Source organism: Tyto alba, unplaced genomic scaffold (genome assembly GCF_018691265.1).
Source record: "Tyto alba isolate M040663 unplaced genomic scaffold, T.alba_DEE_v4.0 Super-Scaffold_2, whole genome shotgun sequence".
NCBI lineage: Eukaryota > Metazoa > Chordata > Aves > Strigiformes > Tytonidae > Tyto > Tyto alba.
Genome location: NW_024881282.1, coordinates 13,729,760 through 13,753,145, shown reverse-complemented (window position 1 = coordinate 13,753,145; position 23,386 = coordinate 13,729,760). Strand labels below are relative to the sequence as shown.

Here is a 23,386-nt window from a genome sequence, read left to right as displayed (position 1 = left end):
AAACAGGTAATCATTTTCTGTTGAAGCAAAAAAGCCAACAGCTATGATAGGTTCCTTTTTCTCTCATACCTTGTTCTCATTTACATATCCTATAATCCTATATAATCATGCACACATTGTTTACAATTTCAACATATTTTTGTAAGCTTTGAAAGAAATCCTCAGCAAATTCCTTTACAAATAAAGTCATGCTGTTTCAAAAGAACTATTTTGCGAAGATTGACAGAGAAGGAATCTTGATAGTAACTTATGGATATTTAATGAAAACTTTCAGAGGTAACAGAAATTTCAAACAAGTAACCTATAGTGGTAAACAACCTTTTAAGAGTTTAATCTTCATTTCTCCCATATGCTTAATGCTTCTTAACTTGCTCAACCTGTATTTATTTTTCAGAAAAGGGCTTTGCTTTTTGTAAGGCTTGATCAGTCTGTCTTGCTTCTACTTTGCAAAAAATACGCAAAAATTTAATCCAAATTCAACTGAATTATACTACTTTGATGCTGTGTATTTTCTCCTGTTGATTAATACGCCCCTTGTGCAAATATTCTCTTCCTACCTGATGCCTTCAGTAATGTCTCAATTCGTTGCTGATGACATTCAAATTTCCTCCAGAGATGCCTTGTGAAGTCACAAACAGAGGATTATGCCCATCAGTGAATGACTCAGGCACAAAGTGATTGATAAGGCAAATAAATACTTCAATGTCAGCAGTCAGTCAGTTGTGATATGCAAGGGGGAAAACAAGACTGCAGATATTTCAGCTATATATCATGTTTTCCAAATTATCTCTTTGTGTGCCAATGGTCCTCTTAATAAATTATCCTCCCTTGTTATCTGATCTGTTCTATGTTTTCAATTATGCCTCTTCTCAAAACCATGTAACAGTCAGTCTTTCTCAGCCTGAAGCTATTTCAGTGTCCAACCTGCATCCCCAAAGTCCAGACAGAGGAAATACTACACAACTGGTTTTGAGTTGAGAAGCTGTGCACATACACATCAAAGAGATGTTATGACATCAGAGCAGTCACTACTTTATTCCCAGATTCCCTGAGCTGAGTTTTATGTAAGCAATAATACATGACACTGCATATGTTACAGTGGAGTAAGAACATTGTATCTTGCATAGCATGAGACTGAAAAACCAAGAGCTTCTATCACTTCAGATATACAGAAGTCAAAAACCAAAGAATAAGGCATGGAACAGGTGTGAGTAGATCATTTGGTTTCTTTAACTCATGACTTTGGGATTGGCAAAAAACAAATAAAAGCTTTAATAAGGAGAACTTCATTTAATGTGAAAGTCCATAGACTTGTTTTTAATAAGATTTTATCTGCATGAGATTTTGGAAAGCTGAAGAATCACTTAATTTAGAAAATAGGTCTAAAAAGTACACATTTCAGAAGTAATTGTGGACTGATGGTACAGTCTTCAGGCAAATTTGCAAGACATTTTATAGCACATATGTGTGATCATTACATGTCATAACGTTGCAGATCATACCTTGGGGTTTTTTTCTGGTGTGGGAGGTGATCTTGAAGAAATCTGTACATGATCATGATACCATGGCTGTGAAACACAGATGTCTTCCCTTAGATGTAAGCTTTTCAAAGGTCACAAATAACAGCAAAAAATGGAAGAGCTCCTGAGTTAAGCCATACGTTTTTTGATTCTGGGACCATTTTGTATTTACAGCTCCAAGTACAATGCAATCTTGATTTATTATTACGGTGCCTAGCTGCTATGATGATAATAATTATAAGGTTTATAATGGAGTCAGAGGACCTTGCTAATAAAGCAACAAATCTTCTGTGGAAATCACAGTTCTAATCTAAACACTATTTAGCACAGACTTGTGATGTGAATTAGACAGTTAGGGCAACTACATTTTACAGTGGCATTTGCATTTTTGTAAATATATGTAAATAGATGTACCTACAAGTTATGCCATAATAGAAAAATCTAGAATTTATATACGCAATTCATGAACTGTACATCAAAGTAACTTAAATAGTAGGTACAGAACTATATTGGATTTTTCTTACAGCTTTTTCAGTATGTATGTGCAACCTTAGATAAATAGTTTAATAGCATTAATTTGGTCCAGAAATTGGGCTGTATAATATTCCAGGCAGTGAATACTTGTGGAAAATAAATTAGTAAGCACAGAAAAAAAAAAAAACCTGAATGCAATTTAAATTTGTCTGTATGTCCAGAACTTCAAATGCTTGTTTGGAATACAACCACATTTTTGTGAGCTAAGCACACTGAAATTCCTATACAGGAACAAGCTCATGAAATTTTCAGTACTTTCTATTCCATCTATTTCAGAATCTGTCCATCTTGTCGCCTGTCCAAGCCATCACAAGAATAAATGTAAAGATAAAAGAATAATCCCGATTACATCAGTGATGCAAACATCACAAAGCTGAATGACTCTGCCAGACCAACAGTGCTGAACATCACAGAAGTGTTCCAGCATGTCCAGAATAATTTTTTTTTCAGTGACTATAATACTTAACGTTTGAAAAATGTTTTCTGTGATAACCATCTTAGAAGAAGAGGTAAAATATATATTGTGTCTTTGTTGTCTCATTTTCATGCAGTTTTGTTCATTACACTCCACGTCTATGCAGAGAACTGGAAATAACTGAGAGTAAGATATCATATAAAAGTCACTATTGGGGATAACTGGTGATCTTTCAGAAAAGATAATGCATGTATATTTAAACAGGCAGTAATTAATCACCTTTTCCAGAAGTAAGTTTCTGTTAAAGTCCTTGCTAATTACTTCTTAGTATTGTGAGAACATTCTGGGGGAGATTATTGCAACAAACACATCTTCTGAATATGTCTTTTTATGGCTAAGCAAGAATTACAACTTTCCAAGTTTAGTGTCTGAATGTCTTCTCAAAATAATATTATCAGGAATTCTTGCTGCTAGACTAGCTTATTCTGATACTATGACCATAACGTCTTTTTCATTTACCTGCCCATCTGTGTAGCTACTACTCTTAGTTGAATGCATTGCTATAACAAGTTGGTTACAACCTATAGTGGGAACATTACACCCAGAGCAGTGTCCCTCACTTAATGAAGACTAGAAAACCAATAAAAATAAAATGGGGTTCAGGAATTTTTGCAAAGTGATGATATTTGGTAAGGGAAGACACCAAAAAGACTGAGCTGATACTATGTCTACATCAATTACAAAGCCGTACATATAGTCTTGATCAAAAATATTTTCAGGCTAGGAGTCCCATTGGATAGATAGTAAATCTTAAAACTTCTGGCTATTAAAAACTGAGCATTTCTCACTCACAAGGAGGCTGAAATCATACTCGCTGTATGTTGAAAGGAAAGTTGTCTTCCTTTACACCTCTCAGTAACTGCGATGAACTCCCTTCAATGTTTGTCTGCTTTTAGTTCCAGCAGCAGTAGGATCATCATGTTTTAACACAATTTACAATGAAGCATTTAAGAGCATACTGAAAAAGGAAACTCCCAAAAGAGGTTTTTGATGGATGGAAAGAGTTTGATGCATTTTCTATTTCTAGGTATGGGAATGGAGAAGAGTTACCAATTTTTCTCGAGACTGACATGTAAGTTTGGTCCTGAAGGAGATGTAAAGAGGTGAACTATGGTGTTGGTAACTACTACATGACAGCATAAATTACTCTGTCACTTTGACAGAACCTTATGGCTCTGTAAGATTAGGAGCTAGTCTGAATGGATGACTACACATAGTAAGTATGGGCACGTGTGATCAAGAACATAAGCTATAACATGGATGATAATTCTAATGTTTTATTATATTCACAGCATACAGAAAATGACATCATATTCCCTTCTTATATATCCACCTGCAACACCTAAAATTTGATTTGTGGCCTTTATGAAGTACAGCGAGAAATCATTCCGAACTCCCATTTAGAAGGCAGCATATAAAAAAAGATTGTGTTTTCTTATGATTCATACACTTCAGGATATTTTCATAAATCAGCCAAGAAATTAATTATAAAAACAAACATTATATTTCCTTTCGCTAACCAGAAAAAAGTTATTGTTTCTTCCATTCCAACTTGCAATGATACAGAATCATTAGTCTCATATATAGTATACGTGTGTGTATAAACACAGATATACGTCCATATACACTAATCATGAGGCCCTAAAATCTTAAATTTAAGTAAAATCATAATGCCTCTCTCTTACCAAGTTTTAACAATTTCATAATTTTTTAAAAGGCACCAGCCCCTAATGTAGTGTTATTGATCAGAATTGCTCAGAAGATAAAACTCTGTAGGGACTCCATCACTTCCAGACAGAGTATTTTTCCCTTGTAAAGTGCAAAGAAGTTGATAATATAAAGTAAAACATAAGGTATAATAGACCGTGAAAAAAGCATCAGAGAAGCTATGGACAGACAGAAGGAGGACAATCAATTCTGCGAAACACCTACCAATATAATATTAGCAAGCAAACATCTATTTAACATCTATTCTCAGGATTTAAGAATGAAGTATAAACTGTGGCGGATTTCAGTTTAGTATTTTAGAGTACCAGAAATTGTTCAAATGATTGAGATGGTTCTGAAACTGAGCGAAAGTGCAACGCAGAAGCAGTTAGCAGGAGCATATGGAGCGAGCGGACCAACAGTGGCAAATTATGCAGTGAATTCAGAAGAACTAAGTTCTGTGTTGCAGGCTGTATGCAGAAAGGCAAAATCATTTAAAAGAACCATTTTTTTTCAATGCCACTGAACCAATCACCTCAGATGGCTCAGTGCCAGCCCCTTGGCATTTATATTCTTAACATATAGTTTCCTATGATGTCTTTAGTAAAGACTTGCATTAATTACTTAAAATAAATATTCTGTCATTAACCTAACCAGAAAACTTCCAGTGTGATGCATCTGTTCAGTGGAACAGATTTTTCTGTGTTGCTAGCAAATCAGATTTACTCTTTCTGAACACATCAGCCTTATAACAAGCAAGAACAAAAACTGGATCTGGAAAGAAGACTGTCACTTAAAGCATCATACTTTTAACCTCCTCCTTTCATACAGAGCTCTTTACCTTTACTGACACCCTCTGGTCCCTATCTCTACGTCAGGTTTGAATTAATTCCAGCACTCCTTCAAAAATTTACTTTCTAAATCAATATTTTGTGGAGAACTGAACTGGACATTTTCTGAAACCCCCATAAATCATATCACTGATTCCCCAATAGTTTACCATGTCAGCAAGTTATTCAGGGGACTAAGGCAAATTTGCCAGTCATGACCTTCTTGTATTGAATCTCTGATGACAGTCCTCTAAGTTATGCTTTTCTTAAAGTTGCCCTTCATTATTTCCTAACAGCAGCGTTTTTAACCATACTTTTTACCTTAGCTGCTGCTAAGATGTTTTTCCTCAAGCTGTTTTCTTTCAAGTTCTCAGCTATAATTCAGCCAGTTAGATTTCTTGTATTTTCTGTTTCCATTCTTAGTATATCTGCCCTCATTGTAAAATTAGATTAGGATCCCTTACCCTGACATTTTAACCCAGAATTCAAAGTATGACCTTCAGCTTCATCTTGACCAATAAAACTAAAATCTACACTCTTGGTCTCCAGACCATCCGTAGCTATCTTCACACTTTTATATCATGCTCTGCTAGTTCTGACTTTTTGCATAGGCATTTGGTTTGTAAGTGTATGAAACAGAAGAACTGCATGTTGAATAGTCCACTTTTGAAACTATTTAGCTGTTACCACATTCAAAAATGCTTAACATTTTATCCTCCTTCCTTTATATATTTTTTGTATTCCAAGACTTGGTATTCTTAACCACATCTGTCAATCATTCACATAGTTAAAAGTATATTGCCACAGAGGGCCACTGTACACGAAATATTCCTCAGTTACCATATTCACATCTCAGTTTTCTGTCTTCCTTTTAGTATACCTCACACTAATGATCAAGAGTCTTCCCTCCTGACAAGATTGAAAAGGTTTTGTTTTGTTGTGTATTTTTTTTACTTGTGACTTTGCAAATAAATGCTAAAGACAGTTTATGAAAATACTTTTTAAATAATTCTAATAGATACTTTGATAGCACTTTAAATAATGTCCCAATTATTGTTAATTCTTTTGATATCCACTGTAATAATATTAATCATGATAAACTGTCTTGCATTAACATTGATTGCTATAAAGTACTTCTGAAGGAGTTCTACTATACCGCAGCAAGAATTAATTGCACTTTTATTAATTGGAAAATGCCATGCAAATTTTAATTAACAGGAATCCCCCTTAGCTGTTGGCTAACAGTGAGCATAGAATTTATTTGTAGTTTAAAACTTTAGGACCTTGTCCAAAGCTCACTGGAAACTAGGGGAACACTGTAACTCCCTAGAAAAATTCGGCATTGGGTCCTTCATTAAAAAACATTAATGAAAATGTGTCATTCAAAGAAAGTATTACTACTTAAATTACAAGAAATGAACAAACTTTGCAAAAACTTTATGTTACATCTCTGAAATATTGCAACACATAGAAAACGTCAGTCTTAAGTTGTCACGTTACACTATCTTGTGTAAATACCATTTTATGAAGTTTCTGTGCTCAACAGGAATGAAACTAAACATCTGAAGGAGTATAGATACAGTAATGGATGCCATTTCTTTTTTTTTTTTTTTTTTTTTCTGAGATGAAAATCTTAAAAACAGTTTCATGCCCTGTGTTATAGAAATAACTCAGTTCATCTTCTAGGCAGCTCACAGATATTCCACATAGTCTTATCCACTGTCCTCACATCAAAGAGGAAAAATCAGTGCATCTTTAGGTAATTCCATCCTTTGCCTGTCAGCAGAGAACAGTCCAGGCACCGTACTTTTCTAATTCCGGAGATAATTGTTTATCCCAGAGACAAGTACCATTCTGAACTTCATAACAACAGAACTTTTACTGCATCACCATAAACTCAATACTCTAGGTTATTTTCTGTTTCATCCTCAAGCATTAGCATGGTAGCTCTCCCAAACATAAAAAATTAGCACATTAAAATAGGCATTCTTTCTCTGGAGTATGTATTTGTTCCAAAATCCTCACATCTCTCTTCACAACTCACTCACTGCAGTAGTTTGCTAGCTGGTTAAATGACAGGAAGCCTACAGTAGATCACAGTAATTTCTGCTTCAACTTTTCTGCTCAATTATGACAACAATTTCAATGTAAGATTCAAAACCAAAAGCAAAATACATAAACCTGCAGCAGAAGCCCAAAAACGGGATCTCTCACCATTGCTACCTTCACGGCATACTGCTCACAGAGATGATGTTACGACAAATAATCTGTACACACTCCGAAGTCTAACCAGGGAAAAGCGTGCCCGGCTGGGGGCATGGCAAAGACACTTACCGCGGCTGTGGCACCGTCTCTCTCTCGCCCTGACTCTCAGTCTCTCTCTCCCATCCTCCTGACAGCCTCAAATATAGCAGTCCCTTATGGTGCTGAGCCTGTGGGGAGCAGAGGATTGCAGAGAGTTGGGTTTTTTCCTTTTTTTTTTTTTTTTTTTTTTTTTTTTAAACCATCCAGCGGTAGTTCTCCAGACCCAACCGCCTCTCCTCCTCGCCTCGCTCACTGACGAAGAGACCCAGGTGAAGGCATCCGCGCCGGCAGCTCCCGAGCCCCTCCCGGCCCCGCCGTGCCCCCTCCCCGGCAGGGGGACCAGGCACCTCCCCCGGCTGCTCCCGGGGGGGCGGTGGAGACTCTGCCCGCCCCTGGCTGGACGGCTGTGTATGTGTAGATGATGGGTATGTGTGTTTATGTGTGTGCCATCTCGCGCCGCGACTCGCCCCTATCTCTAAGCTCACGAGGACACCCCCCATCGCCCCCCCCCCCCCCCCCCCCCCCCCCCTTTCCTCTTCTTCCTCCTGCTGCTGGTCCTCGCCGCCTTCCTCCCGGGTTTCTCCTCTTCCTCCTCCGCTCCGGAGCGGGAAGGCAAGAGGGCGATTTGGCGAGCACTCTCCCCTGATCCTCTCTAACCCAAAGCCACCACCTTTTCCCAGACACCACTTTCTGCCCCCACCCTCTCATTCCCGCCACCCTTCCCCATCCTCTTTGCAGGTTTGGTTTGGGTTTTTTGTTTGTTTGGGTGTTTTTTTGTTTTTTTGTTTTTTTTTTTTGTGTGTGTGTTTTTTTTTTTGTTTTTTGTTTTTTTTTTTTTAATATTTTTCTTTTTCCTTAAATGTATTTTATTCCCCCGCAGCGATGATGACCCTCCCTACCCCCACGCCCTGCAGCCAGGGCCAGGCGCCGGGAGCCGCGGCTGCAGTCCGCACCGCACCGCACCCGCGCGATTTCCGCCTTTATACCGCGGCTGCTGTGGCTGGAAAGACAGCAGGGCCAGCAAGCCCGAGGCCGGCAGCTGTAACGCCGCGGCTCGGGCAGCCCCTTCCCTCGCTATTCCCTCCCCCTCGTCCCTCCGCTTTTAACTGCAGACCGCTCCAACAGATCGCAGCGCCCCGCCTCGCCCCGTCGCCGGCGGTGCGCTCCGCGCTGCTGCGCGCTCCTTCCCCGCCTCCGCGCCGGCACTGCGCGGGCCGCGCAGCCGCGTCCCGACGCAGCACCACCCCCGCGGCCGCTGCGCGCCTGGCCCCGCGCGGGTGCGGAGTTCCGGGGTAGGGCTGGCAGCGCCCGGCCTTCAAATTCTCCTTTTTCGTGTTCCTCGGCCGCTTCGTACTCAGCCGTGTACGCAGTGCGCACTCCCACTCTGCCTTCAACGGCTACCTTCAGGATCTAGGCTGGTTTTAATCCTTCTGTTTTTTTCCTTTTATTCTTTCTTCTTTTTCTTCTTTTTCTTTTTTCGTTTTTTTCCTCTTTTTTCCTCTTTTCTTTTTTTTCTCCTCTTTTTTCCTCCTCTTTTTTCCTCCTCTTTTTTCCTCCTCTTTTTTCCTCCTCTTTTTTCTTCTTCCTTTCCCTTCCCTTCCCTTCTGCAAGTAATTAGGTCTCTTTTTTTTTACCGTATGTATTTACTGAGTAACTGTTGTCTAGTTCCTATTCTCCAAGACTTTTCTGTGCTTCAGTGACTCCATTTCAATGGTTTATGCTTTCTGAACCTGTGTGACGTACAAATATATGTACATGCCCATTTTTCTTTACTAATTTGTCTTTGCATTTATTAATTTTTCCTATCCCAGGTATTTACAGATTAATTTTTAGAAATTGTCATTTATTTCTTTTAGATTCATGAGGAAGATGAACTGTTTAATTCTGGAATTTGCTGGGGGTTCTTACACAACTCTAGCCTTAATTCTTGGCAATACTAATATGAGGCTTTTTCTCTGTGTCTTTCACTTGTCTTTTATATTGAACCCTCTAGCAGGATGACTTACCAGTCATGAGTGACACAGTTTTATACACTTTTGTGGTCTTGTATACTATATGGAAGTCTGTCAGAGGATTTACAGCTCAATGTCATGTTGAATGAATCTGTCCACTAATACCAGTGAGGATGATCTGAAAATAACCCCTTACTTTCAGTTCGTTTTTTCATTATTCTCAGATTGTAAATTTTTGTTCCTTCATCACCATCTACCACTATCTTAACTGTTATAGTGAAAGAGTGAGAATGAACCCATCATTATAAATGGGCTTTGTCTATACTCACTATCCCATACAAACTCAAGAGAAAATTGTCACCACAACTGTGGATGAGTCTCTAGGCATATTTCTCTTGGGCAAGTAATGTTGCAACTTGACATATCAAAGCTTCTCTTCATTGACTCAATTCACAGAAAATTATCATCTGGTCATTATTTCCAGCGTTACTAGGTTACAAGTCAGCATTTAATCAGAAGCCAGGAATAGTGACTGCATTAATTCTGATCTTATGAATAACTTATGAGGCTCCATTTCTCAATATTTCCAAAGAGAATGTTAAAGCCAGAAGCATTTTTGCTAATAAATGGGGGTTTTTACATATTGTAGTTATTTATGACAATAGTGAAGAATTACTTGTGAAGAGGTGTCTTTCATTGATTACTTATTTTTACAGGTAAATATGAAATTAAAAGAAATGCAGTGGTTTTTTAAGTCTTAAGGACTGGACTTTATGACCCTTGTCTTCCTTTGTGAAGTTTATAGATCAGGGTTATTTTTAAAGACTACTATAAGGCACACATGCTATACCCATTGGGCTACATTATTTTTGTTTTTAGCTCACTTAGGGTTCCTGTCAAGGTACACATTTATTTTGAATGGTGACTTTTTATGTTTGCTTCCTTCTTTTTAACTTCACATCAGAAATATTTCTACAAGGATATATTTGTACCTTTTCCTTTAATATAATCAGGAATGAACTATATATGTATGAGTACCAGTTTTGTCTTTGAAAGTGAAGTGGCACTTTAAACGGGTTAAAATTTCATTTGACTGTGTGTATCCTTTTCAAGGTCAGTTCTGGTTTTACTTTATCACTGTAAGATCATGAGCTGGTTTATGGCATATATGTTCAATGTTTAATGCATAGACAGTGAATTATATTCACACCTTTGTTACAGTATTATCATTGCTATAGACTTTAAGTCCATCTAGCTGCATTTTGTGTATCTGATCTAGTTGTCTAACCATCTCTATATAAATGCCTTAATCTCTATCTCAGTGTCCCCAGTGGGCAAGCAAACAGATGTAGCACATCTGCAGTCTGAGTTGTTTCTGAGCACTTCTCTTGTTTTGTACATCTTTCCTTTTCATTCAGTCTCTCTTCTTTAAAGCAGAACATAATGTATTCTTTTTCTTTGCCACATGGATAGCTATCTGAGAAATACCATTATTATTGGGATATTTCACTGTTCTTTCTTAACCAATTGCAGAATATAAGTAAAAGATAGGGAATGAATTTTGAAGAAAATAATTGGTTGCACAAATTTCTCCCCCACATCTGTGTCTACAACAGCCTGGAAGTGTAGCTTTACAGTAGTATGAGAGCTTCTTTCTCTCTTCCCCTCCCCATTTACATGTTAAGTTCCTTGAGGTACCTGGAAGACAATATTTGACAACTACTTGTTTTTGACAGGTGTGTATTGACCCTGTTCTAGTACATAACTGTCTAGTTTTAGTGTCAACCACTATATTTTGTCCTCCCCTAGAACATCTGGGTACACTCATTGAGCTCCTCATGGCTGCATAATTAGAGTTATAAGAAAATTTTGTAGGGGGATAAGCAGAATTGTGTGTAAAAGTGGCACATAATTCTTCAGGCCTTCGGCAAACAACAGAAGATTCAGAGCCTACCATGCAAGCTTTCAGTTATAGCAGATAATTAACAAACTGGAGACATTAACAATAGGAAGAAGTTGCTACATAAAATAAACAAAAAAGATCAACCTCTGGGGACTTGAGCCTCCTAAATTTTCAGAAGTGCAGACAGATGACAGCTGGTCCAACATAAAGACTGAAAGGAAGTTAACCTATTTGAAAAAGTTTTGCAGCAGCAGAATGAAACATGTTCTATATCACAGCTTTATATCAAGCCACTATGGTCTTTTTGATTCTGCAAGAGAAACTTGTAAACTGAATGTATTGTTTCACTGAACCATGGTCTAAGTAAGAGAGGATGACAGAGATGTACTGCAGTTGGTCAAACACCTCAGGGATGGAGAGGCCATTCTGTTCCTTGGTGGATGACCCTGGTGTAAACTTCCACTGCTGCCTGACTGAAGACAAAATAGGTTGTATACTACATATTTTGATATCCGGGTATAGGCAGTATGTTACTACCAAAATGATGGTCATTAAAGAGCAAACTAGCAATGCTGTGGTACTCAGTTATCAACAGAGAGGGACAGGCTGGAAGTTCCTTTGTCTCTGCAGAAGCCACAGCCACCAGCAGAGCCATAGGGAAGCAACGGATGTGAATATCTTAGCCTCATACCAAACCCACTTATACACAGATTCTCCACTGAGGAACAGGTCCAAAGGAAACCAGAAGAACAGGTCCTTAAACATCAGTCTCCTGGCTACTGACAGAAGCAGGATAAAATGACCATCAGAGAGATGGTCATCTTACTTTTCTGTGCATGCTTTGTGTAAGTGCAGAGTTCTGAAGTTTCAGAGGCAGAATCGGAAGGGATTTGCAGATGCATATTCTCTCCTGGCTTTCCTAACCTTGTGAGAGACATACTTGGAACATCTGTTATGGGATACAATGTATTGCCTTTGATTCTGTGATACAACTGTACTAGTTAGTATTCTGGGAAAAGCAAAACCATAATTTTCCTCATTGCTTCCAGCTTGAGCCTCACCATATGCACAGGAAGGATCTAGTGTCCCCTGGAGACTGGTTTTACCTTCTGCAAACACACAGAAAAGCTTCTACCGCAAAGAGGTAGCAAAATGCACAACGGTGTAAAGAGTGGAGAAAGATCAGATCTGTTTACCACTGCAGCCATCCATGGTAACATGAGCTTTTCAGATAGATAGCAAACTAGTTAGGGGATGTAGTGAGTCATAATCCTTAAGGTAGAGAAAGAAAAAGAGGGAAATGAGACGTTCTCTGAGCACCACAGAATTTTAGAACAACCATCCATAATTATAACCAGAATGTTCCATCGGCAAAGAAAACTAAATAGTAACAAAGATAAATCCCAGTATCTTCCTAACCTAATTTCAAAAGAGCCAAGAGCATGAAGGATGAAACAACTGCCCTCCATTCAATTACAGAATGGTCAGTCCATGACTTCTGAATACAGACAGGGGTACATGCTAAATTTAGGTTCTTAACTCAAATTTCAATACCTAAATATAGGTGGCCTGATTTTTTTCAAAGTTGTTGAACAATTCCAGATTTGTCTGATTTTTATTGGTACTTAAGAAAGAAACAGAAACTTTTGTTTAAGTATATAACAATGGTACATAGAATTCTGCCCTTATAGACCAGGGCATTACAGTCTACTTTGTAAAATATCTGGATACCATTGTGCATCCCAAAGATGGAGGATGCTGCAAAAGAAAATAATTTCCCCAAGTCTTCTGTTAATGAAGCAAATGAGGAACAGAATTTCCATGGCCCTAAGTGTGAATTAACAATTTTTTTTTAAATTCCCCTGCCCCCCTCATCCCAAATTCAGCAGAACTACACTAAAAGAAGAGGCTTGGATGTGAGAAGCATCATTGTCACTAAAAATCTTCTTAGGAGTATAGTACACCTGTAACCACACTAGCAGTGAATTAAGATTTTCATTACTTTTAAATAATAAGCCTTCAGTCCTAGCTAATTTTTCTGTTGAGGAAAATAACAAAAATCTGGAATTTATGACATAAAGAATTTATGCAACCCAGAGTATATGCCATTATCTTTTGTTCCAAGACTCTTTTTGTTCCAAAACTTGTAACTCTGTGAAGGAAGTACTAGGAAGAAAAAAATCCAAATTTTCAGACCCTCATTGCCTTCTGGAATAGTCACTTGAGCATTTCAGGCTCAGCAAAGAAAAAGAGGAATTCTGGAATATAACACAATATACAAGGCAATGCAATCAATAATGTAATGCATAAATAAAGATGGATAAATTTATCCCAAAGAAACATAAGGGAGACTATTAGGAAGTCCTTATTTGGTGAACTGTATATAACTGAATTTGTGAATTCTCATTTGAAAACAATAAAAGCAAGCAAACCAAGCAACCCATTTTCCAAATGCCATTATGAAAAGAGAAAAAGGGAGAAAGGAGGGAGGAAGGAAGACTAGCTATAAATCACTTCCTTGAATCTGAGAAAATCTCAGATTATTCTGTTAATCTCAGTTTTCCATCATGTTACCCCATAGAAGAAAGCATTTGACAGAGAATGTCTGAAACTGAGGTAGTTTGTAGTAGATGCAATTAAAATAGCACAAATCAACATTCCCTAGTTTACCTACCTGCCTGCCCAAGGGGATTAGATTCAACATTTGACTTTCCTTTTGATGTTTTATCCTTTATATGAATGTTTCCTAGGAATGGCAAATTTGGAACACTCTATATAAAAATAATACAAAAAAAAGCTAGAATGAGGTTATTTCTTCAGGTACAACTGCAACACCCTGCTTGACTCCAATATTAACATACTGAGTACCTGATAAATCTAGGTATGCAAAGATGGCATTAATTGAATAAAATAAATTGATTTAATCTAATAATAAATTTTATTAATGGTGACTTTGCAGGTGAAAGCACAAATGAATATGACTTTGAAACCTTTAAATGTTTTCTGAAGTACAGTTGTCTGATGATCTTTCAACTTAAGAACCAAAAACTAAATAAGTTGCACTGAGGTTATAACATATCATTTATAAAATATATACATAGATTTCAGTGTAACCCAACAAACATTACTTATAGCACTTATTTCACAGCTGTTCTATGAAAGCTCAAATAAAATGTGTCTGCAATTAAAACTGAATATATACTGACTTCATTAACTTAACAGCTGCACCAATAACCAATACCAAGGATCATACCCTACTTTGTTAATGTCTTGATACCATCTGCAACAATCAAAACTATTGGGTTTTAAAGCGGATGATGTCTTACTAGTATTGTGATCACAGCTTACACATGCTACTAAAGTGAATTGATCTATTTTAAGGGAACTTCAAGGGTTATGTGCTGCAAGACAATTTCCAAAACACAAGTGTGTTTGTCAGAAAGTCAGAAACAGAAATTCTGGTGGCTTCTTTCCATTTCTCAAGTGCTCAAACATTAATTTCTCATGTGTCCAAACAAATAAAAATTCAACTTTGGAGCAAAAATGAGGTAGAAGTCTGAAGCAGTGTAGAAATCTTTTATGTTAACAGTTACTTTTTAACATTTTGACATTGCAACTCTGTTACTCTAACCCATAGTTCAAAGTGTAACTTCCAGCTTTAAAAAGAAGAAAAAACCACCACACACAAAGAACTCAGAAATCCCATCATACAGAATCATAAAGACATTCAAGGAAATGTATTAGATTTTTAAATCTGCTTCACAAACTCTCCTAACACGAAAGCAATAACAGATAACAAGAGGCATGAAACCCTACCCCAGCAAGGCATGATTCCATTAAATGTATAGAGCAGTGTGTCTTCAGTTCCAAGTTCTCCTCCAGGTCCTGGTTTGGGGTGTGAACTTAACCCCTTCTATCTTCTTCTCTGAGTTTTGACTAGCAATGTCCTAGGTCTTGCAATCTGTCTGTCACTGTAAATGTTACACAGTTGGGTCCTCTCTGTCTCTGTAATTCTTCCAAATTTCTGGTACAAGCCCTACTTTTCCATTTCTACTTTTCCTGACTTCTTTCATCATTTCTCTTCTTCTGCACTCTTGTCTTTTTATGACTTGTGCAGCTTTCACAGCTCTAATTCCCGTTCTCCTTAGGTTTCTCTTCCCAGAGTGCATTTCCTTGCTTATTAATTACAGCCTCTTCCCCATCTTCAACCTTCTTGTACCCCTCTCTTAAGTTCCTTGTCCCAGTCTGCTCCTTCCCTCAACAGTTCTCTTGCCATCTGTTTTTTGTCCTTGCCTCAGATGTTGTGATGCTTTTTTCATCTTTCCAGCACTTCTAAGTCACTTGAGCATCAACAGATAAATACTTTAAAAGTCTAGGAAAATAATGTGGGTTCATATCCCAACATGTTAATGCCCGTAATGCCATTATGTTAATGCCCACATTAACTGGCACTGAAATTCAAGAATAGTCTCCCTTGGTCTTCATAATTGTGTTCTGGACCGTACCGAGTCACTATCTAGGTGTGGAACTTGTTCAGACAGGTCAAAACTCTGAGTTGGAAGGCAGAAACTGCAAGGAACATATGTGTCAAACTTTTAGGATTTTCCTAGCTATTGTGGAGGGGTATTTTTCAGGGTTTTCCAGCATGGAAAAATGCAGTTTTATCACTGGGATGGTATCAGACACACCTCTGGCTTAAAAACCAATTCTGCTAAAAGGTCATGCTTTTGGTGTAAAATGTTCTTAAAGTGACTGTTGAATTTGTTATATTTTAACATCAGTGAAAGAGTATTTTTCTGAAAGATTTTGCTCAGAAATTGCTGAATCATTTTTGCCGAAACATTTACAAAAAATTTAAAATAAATCATCTGCCTGACAGACGCCCAGTGGAGAAAATTTAAATCCAAATGTAAAATTTTGACACAGTTAAAATAAGCTTCAACTAGAATCTTCTAATGAGAAGTATCAAGTGAGAATAACTTCAAAGGCACTACCAGCCCCATCTATAATAAAATCTTTTTGTATTAAATTATCAGTTATGTTATTAGTAGTGAAAATGAATATTAAGCACCTATCTGTTTTCCTTTCAAACTGTTAACATAAAGGATGTAATGGCTTTTAAAAAGTTTTCTTATATTAGTCTTCTTTGTAAAAGATGTGACAGGCTGGATAGCAGTTTAATTTTTTCATGCACAGCTGTGTATGTCCCTTTACCAGGAATGGCCACCCAACTGGATGGATAGCTGCTTTGCTGCTTGTCCCTGGGGACTGGAGGCTGAGTTAGGTGGCATCCTCTAAAAAGGAGAACTGCAGGTCTCTAGGGGCAATGGAAATGCTGGTGGAAAGAAGGTTGCGGAAAACTTCATTTGTCTCTCCAAGTCAAATGAGGAGGGATGGACAGACAGAGACAGCTAGCATGGAAACTGCAGTCTATAGAGGCTTCTGAGAGCAAGCTCACAAAGGAGCCTCAGGGACAGAGAAACAAGCTTCATAGCCAGATCGGGATTTGTTGAAAAGGCAACACTCTGCAAGGGCACAACAGGAAATGGAGAGGTTCTTATTGTTGCTGTTTTTTACTCTGTTCTCAGTTTTCATTAATTTAAAAGAGCTATTTTCTAGTTTACATTTTCATAAAAAACAGGTTTTGTGTGTCAAAGTGCATTGGTGCTTTTGGAGGGCAACTGTTGCTATAAGAAATTGAGGAGACAGATCCACCTCTGAGCTCCATCTTAAGGTTCCACCTCAGAATATTTATTAAAAAAAAAAAAAAAGACGATATTTTTATTCTGTACTGAACTACATCTGAATGACTAGACAAAGGATGTATTAAGTATTTAGTAGGATTTCAGTTATTGTTCTGAAATATCAGTCAATTAGTGTGAAGTGTAAAACACATTTACCATAGTAAAGATTGGAAATAGTGTTATAAAATTAACTAAAATCTGCCCCATAGAATTTCTATTAGCATAGGATTAAGGTCTTGACAAATACATTCCTGGTTTTAATTGAACAGACTGAAAGCAGAACTGTTTACATGTGAAAGACATTTTGGCAGATGTATACCCAAGTACCATTTAGTGAAATTTAAAGAGTGATGACAACATGTAAGAATTTTTTTAGCATACTAATAACATAATTTAAAAGCAGAAGCAATTTGTTAAGAATTAAATTGCATACTCTGCATGAGCAATAAAAATGTTTTGTGCCCCTCAAAAGGTTTTATTTTCTTAGGGAGACTATACATGCTAATTGAATAATAAACTTAGAAATAGTGTTTTTCAAAGCATTCTCATCTATTGTCCTCATAACAGATTCAAAACACTGATAGACTAATCCTGCTCATATTAGGTACATAATGCATGTTACATAAAAGATATAATTATGTTTTTACTGTACTTAATAGATTTTAACTTGCACTTTAAATGTCATGATACTATGAGAAGCAGCTGTAAAAAATGCCATCTTGCTGCTTCATATTTATGCTATGACTTCCATAGCAGTTTTGAAAGTCTGAAAGAGTGTTAACTGCCTCTATTGCCGTCTCAGGATGGTGTGTGAGTATCTTTCTACCTGATGCATACTTCTCCTCCACCAGTGCCAATTATAACAGAGATGGTATCCAGGAATTACTGACAATTTCCTTGATGACGCATGACAATTGCCGTTGCCCACTTAGAATGACTCTGCAACACTGACAGGGACTAAAAGGTGTGTGTCTTAGTTGTTAAATGTACTTAATAACAGAACGCCATTTTATATTATCTCTTGTTCCTTGAGAAGAGCTATATTTTCTCCATATGTCCTTTCATGACATCTTTCTGAGTGTCAGTGTGACTGAAGGTTTGTGGTTGCTACAGTGGGTCCACATTGTCCATTTATATCCACATATGTGTAATAGGACCAGTGAAATGTATAGGATTGCTAGTTGTGTTTGCTGTGTGCATTCCAAGAATTAAATTACATTGATCAGGATTACTAAAATGCCAATAAAAAGCAAACCTGTTGTAGACGCTGAGCAATCAGTCACACCTAAAACTTTTAGTTCTTTTTTAAATAGCGGTACTGAATCTAGTTTGATTATAATGTGAAATCAATCATCATAAATGCAGTCTGGAATGTATATAATATCACTAGTGATTCAAATGGGGAGAGGATTGATTTTAGGCATTAACATTGGGTTTTGAAAAGTATCTAAAACTTTTATGGATGATTTCTTCCAGAACCTGCAAAGAAGAGTAATAAAAGTTCTCAAAAGGAGAGTATTGATATTTCTGAAATTGTGTAAAATATGATGGAAATCAGCTGAGTATGCAGACATGGCTGATGCACCTATCAATGGCCTTATCCGAATTTTCTTAGAGTTAAAGATGACTCACATTCATTTTAGTAGTTTTAAAATAAGGCCTCTAATCCTCTTACAAATCAGTTGGTAAAATTCAGGTATATTGTCAAACATTTATAGTTTCTGTATGGGAAAATCCCTGTGTATAGATATATTTATATCAGTATTGGTCATGACAATGTGGTCTTAAGAGGATTAAAACAAGTAAGAGGAACTGCAGGTTTTCAGGATAGCTTTAATTCCCCCAATTCCATGTAGAAGTCCTTCATTTTCTGTAGCTTTATGGAGGGAGGAAGCTGAAATTACACTCTGAAACTACTGCACATTTCAAATCTCTATAAAATCTCAATGACTGATCAGTCCTATCTCTAATGTCTTGTAGTTAAATCACTGCGTCAGTTTTCATGAATCTGGATTCAATTTCTTGCCCTTCTATAAACACCTTGGATGTCCCTGGACCAGTGAGTTGGTTTTTCAGTTCTTCAAACTTACTTTTCCTAATTTTATAAAAATATAGAATATATTTTCTGAGCTGGAAGACTATGCAGTAATAATTCCTATTAAGTATTCATAGGAGCATTTAATGTAATGGTTTGATTTGGGGTATTAGAGATAGGGTCTCTAGATATCTGTTTCATGTATGGGTTTTTTAAACTTTCTTTCATGGTGAGTTACAGATTTGTTAATTGATACCTAGGAATAATGCTTTAGCTCTGGAAATAACTGTGCAATTAATTTAATAAAATAAACTGATTAGAATATGTTTGTTTTAAATTCTGTTTCTACACATGAATGTTAATTAAAATTCACTGCTGCTGATAATAATATTATTAAAATGTATACAGTGTACAGTTAACAGAAACAGAAGTTGAGGCAATTAGTGGAATTAGGTGTTTTTTCTACAGAGAAAGAATATCCCAAATGGTAATTGCTTATATTCATACATTCTCTGCAGATATTACTAATAGCATAATTAAATCAATATAACACCACTTTAGAAACACTAAATAGATTTAGTGACTGGGGACTTGATAGGGACTCCAATATTTATTTTTTTAAATTGTGTATGACTGTCAACAGACTTGGACATTTTTGGGTGGCAGTCATGATCTGACTGTATTTTGCATCACAGAAGTAAACTAATGCATGTGGAAGTCTGTTGCTGCCAAGTTAATGCTTCTCAGGTGCTTTTGAAGCATTTGTTGTCTTATTAAGTGACCACTGTGTAAGTGAGTATGTTCATTTAAATGTTCTCACCTATTTTCTCAGAAATTTTATTTTGTCACCACTTGAATTATTGTGCCCATTTATTTTACCATGTTTGATACCCTGGCTGGGTGCTAGAAACTTTGGCAAGAACAGGGGAGAGGAGGAAGAAAACTTCTGTTTCCCAGAAGATCAAGTGATGTCAGCAATAAATGAAATTAATTTTATAGCCCTTCTTGCCTCTTCTGGACTGGGGAAGGAGTGAGGGACTTTGGCATCTGTGAATGTTCCTAAGGTGCTTTGGTTTCACCGTTGCATACACTGGGGGACTGCGTAACCCATAGTCCTCTCCATCTAGAGTACAGTGCAATCACAACAAAACCCCTGGAAATCCCAGTCTTTCTCTTCTCTGTTAGTGATATCCTGACTACAATTTTACGAGGATTAATTCTCCTGACAATTCTGTGAGACAGATATAGTAAAAAAGTTTAGAGAGGGAAATGCCATGACAGGAGAGTTAAAAGGTTTCCCCAGAGGTGTTACACTCTGTGTGAGACAATTTACAATTTAGCAAGCCTGACTGCCAAACCCTGCATTCAAACCACAAGTCCAAAAGACTCCTTGAAATTTAGCTGCTTATTTTTAATAATGTAAATAGTGTATTATTATTACAATCAATTTGAATTGTCTTTGTTATCGACTCTTAGGCAAAAAGATGTAGGAGATATGTTCTGTATAAAATCCTTCTATGGATAATCTGGAATAAAAATCAATGCTATAAAAATTAGATGTGTGTGATTAAGGAAGCTAACTGTGCCATTATATCACACGAATGGTCACCTTGTAATAATAGAGCAAGTTGACTGATTAAAGTCAATGTTAGACAGGGACTATGCTAACAAAAAGAAGAAACTAGAATTAATACTGAAATTACTGAAATTCATATATTATGAATGCACCTTTATATGCCTGAGTGTTGTACTCCTGAAAGGACAGTGAAAGATGATGACAAGTCTTTACATTTAAATTTAAAAGGTGATACTTACCTGGCCATCATGCATTTGGACAGTTAAACGTTACACAGGCTGATGGTGCTTGGAGAAGTGTCTGCCAGTATTGGGGCTTTCAGAGGGAGCTTTTCTGTATGTATGTCATAAACCAGCTTTGCAGGGGCATCTAGATGTCATTCATAAGATTAAAAAACAACAACTAAACATGCAGGGGAAGGAAGACAGCATGATACATAAACATCATGAGGTGAACTGAAATAGGTTTTAATCTACAGACATTCAGTGTAGTGTCAGATGGAAAAATGTGGAAAATGATGGTAAAAAATCTCTAAATTGTATATGCAATGTACAGCCTCTCAGGTCTTTCCCTTTTTTACTTCCTCAAATGCCACCTCTATGACTTAATGTCAAGGAATGACGTGAAAATCCTGCCAATGCCATTTCAAAAATCTGCTAGTAGGGGAAGAAAGGCTCAGGCACGTGCTGCCTTTCAGGAGCTAATTCCCTTCTCCGAGGTCAGTGCATGGCTTAACTGTTTGAAAATCCTCACTTCTACAACCAGGAAAGCAAAAACTAACCTAGGGGTTCAAACAGGAATGCTTAGCTTCCACTGAGTCACAATACTTGGCACAGAGTATCTGAGAACATAAGAAAATGCAGCAGAAATGATCCTTTATGCATGACCCACAGAGACTACATTGCATAGCGTGTCATGAGGAGCAATAAATGTACTGACTGGGTATGGAATATTAAATCTTCCTCTGTTTAGACTTTTCTTTTGGGGAATCTGGATATATTTTGCCCAAGGCTTCCTTTCCAAATCCCTTTGTGAGGAGTGAGAGGGTTAGTCATGAGATACCCTATAATTCTTGGGTTTGTAATAGTGTGATACCTCCTATCGTGGCCTGCAGACAAACTATGTTGAGGGATACCTACTGTCACTGTCATTCACATTGACCTATAGTTTATTTTGTTGCTGCTCAGAGATTAATAACACAAACCACATGGTGCAGTGTGCATTTCTAGAGGACATTTCAACTAAATCATATTAACTTACTACTGAATACACAAATATTATGAAATCATAAGGCATTATGTACCCTCATTTTTAACCTACAAGAAGGTTTAAACAGTGTATTTAAAGTCAACTTGGTGTTAATTTAAAAATAAAATAAACATACCAGATTAAAAAAAATCCTCACTAATCTATCACTACTTTATTTTATGGAGAGCAGGACTGAAAATAATTACTGACTGTCTAAAATACGTCTTCTAAAGAAAGAATACAACATTTAAAATGAAATGTTTTCTTACAAGTGGAACCTGCAGAAAAAAATATGGAGTACTGAAATATTTTTACTACTTTTAAAGCATAATTATGTAATTGTACAATTAATGATACATTTCTAACAGGCAAGGTAGTGGCTTTACACGGAAAAGTCTAAAATATGTTACTTTTATATTCTACATAGTGTAGACTGTTTTAATATCTGAAAACATTATGAGGTAATAAAATGTGACATTTTACAATATCTATTGTTAATTTTTAAAAAAAAAAATGCAAATAATATTAAAGATTACAGACATAAAATATAAAATCATAAATCTAATTGGTTATATTGTATATCTATACTTTGTTTCTGGTCTTCATACACTGTTAATAAAGAAGTAATAACTATCATCAATGTTGTTTTATTAATGTATTAATATATTTAAAGAAAATATTTAGATGGCAATGGATCTCTGTTCTCATCAGTCTCATTCCTACTGCCATAGGTCTCTCACCCAATGAATGGCATATGGGAAAACAGCTGAATTGTAATTGGGTGCACCAGACTGCCCCAGGGCTGCCAACTGCAGGATGGGGATGGTGGTTTATATTAGTTCAGTATGTTGGGAGTATATACAGTATGCTGGCGCTAAGCCTGCTTCCTTGGCAAGTGTGATCCAAGTACCCTGCCATGTATACGGTGTTCTGGGAATATACTGTCAGTACTGCCATATTTCTCAATCACAGGGAAATATCCATATTCTCCAAAATGCACAACTGTGTATGGAAGTTAACTTGCAAGAATGTATCTGATGCCAGTGAATTCCTAGATGGCAAGCCACGTATGCATTATTTATGGTGCAAAGAAAGATGAATGAGTGGGGAAAAAAGTAGAGTAAAAACATGGAAGCTGAATACCAGGGAAAGTACACTGTTTAAAAATTAAGAATCTGTTCTTTCCTAGTCCTCCAGAGGCAGACAGTACACAGGCACAGTGCTAATCTCTTGTCTGCTTGTACAGGCATTGGGTGTCTAACTGTCTGTCAAAAGTTGTTTACCATGTAAACATTTAAAAAAAAAAATCATGCTTTGTTTCCATCATTTTGCATTAATTTTCTTTTCCACAGTTTGCTTCTCTAATCTTCTCCTTGACACTGGTTTGGTTTTCTATATTATTTGCCTTTTCTGTGAAAATACAGTGTCTTCTAAAACTAGCATCCCTTTCCCTTGCTTTCATTCCCAGAGAATACGAATCTTTCTTCCATCTACTGTCACATCACTGAACAGTCCTTGTACACTGTGGTGTGATCAAAACTGGATGAGAGTTAGCTTT

General features: G+C 37.0%; 1 protein-coding gene across 5 annotated transcripts in view; it reads right to left on the bottom strand.

Annotated features, from left to right (window-relative positions):
- CNTN5 (contactin 5) overlaps positions 1-8,548 on the bottom strand; it is a 655,782-nt gene extending 647,234 nt beyond the window's left edge. For 2 of the 5 annotated variants that reach the window (XM_032991057.2, XM_032991059.2), the window contains exon 1: positions 7,401-7,843. The gene's annotated coding sequence lies outside the window, so the exon portion shown is untranslated. Of the gene's footprint in view, positions 1-7,280; positions 7,378-7,400; positions 7,845-8,484 lie in introns of those variants that run through there. The other 3 variants (XM_042793009.1, XM_032991061.2, XM_032991058.2) reach the window with 3 other exon arrangements.
- Positions 8,549-23,386: the final 14,838 nt, after the last annotated feature.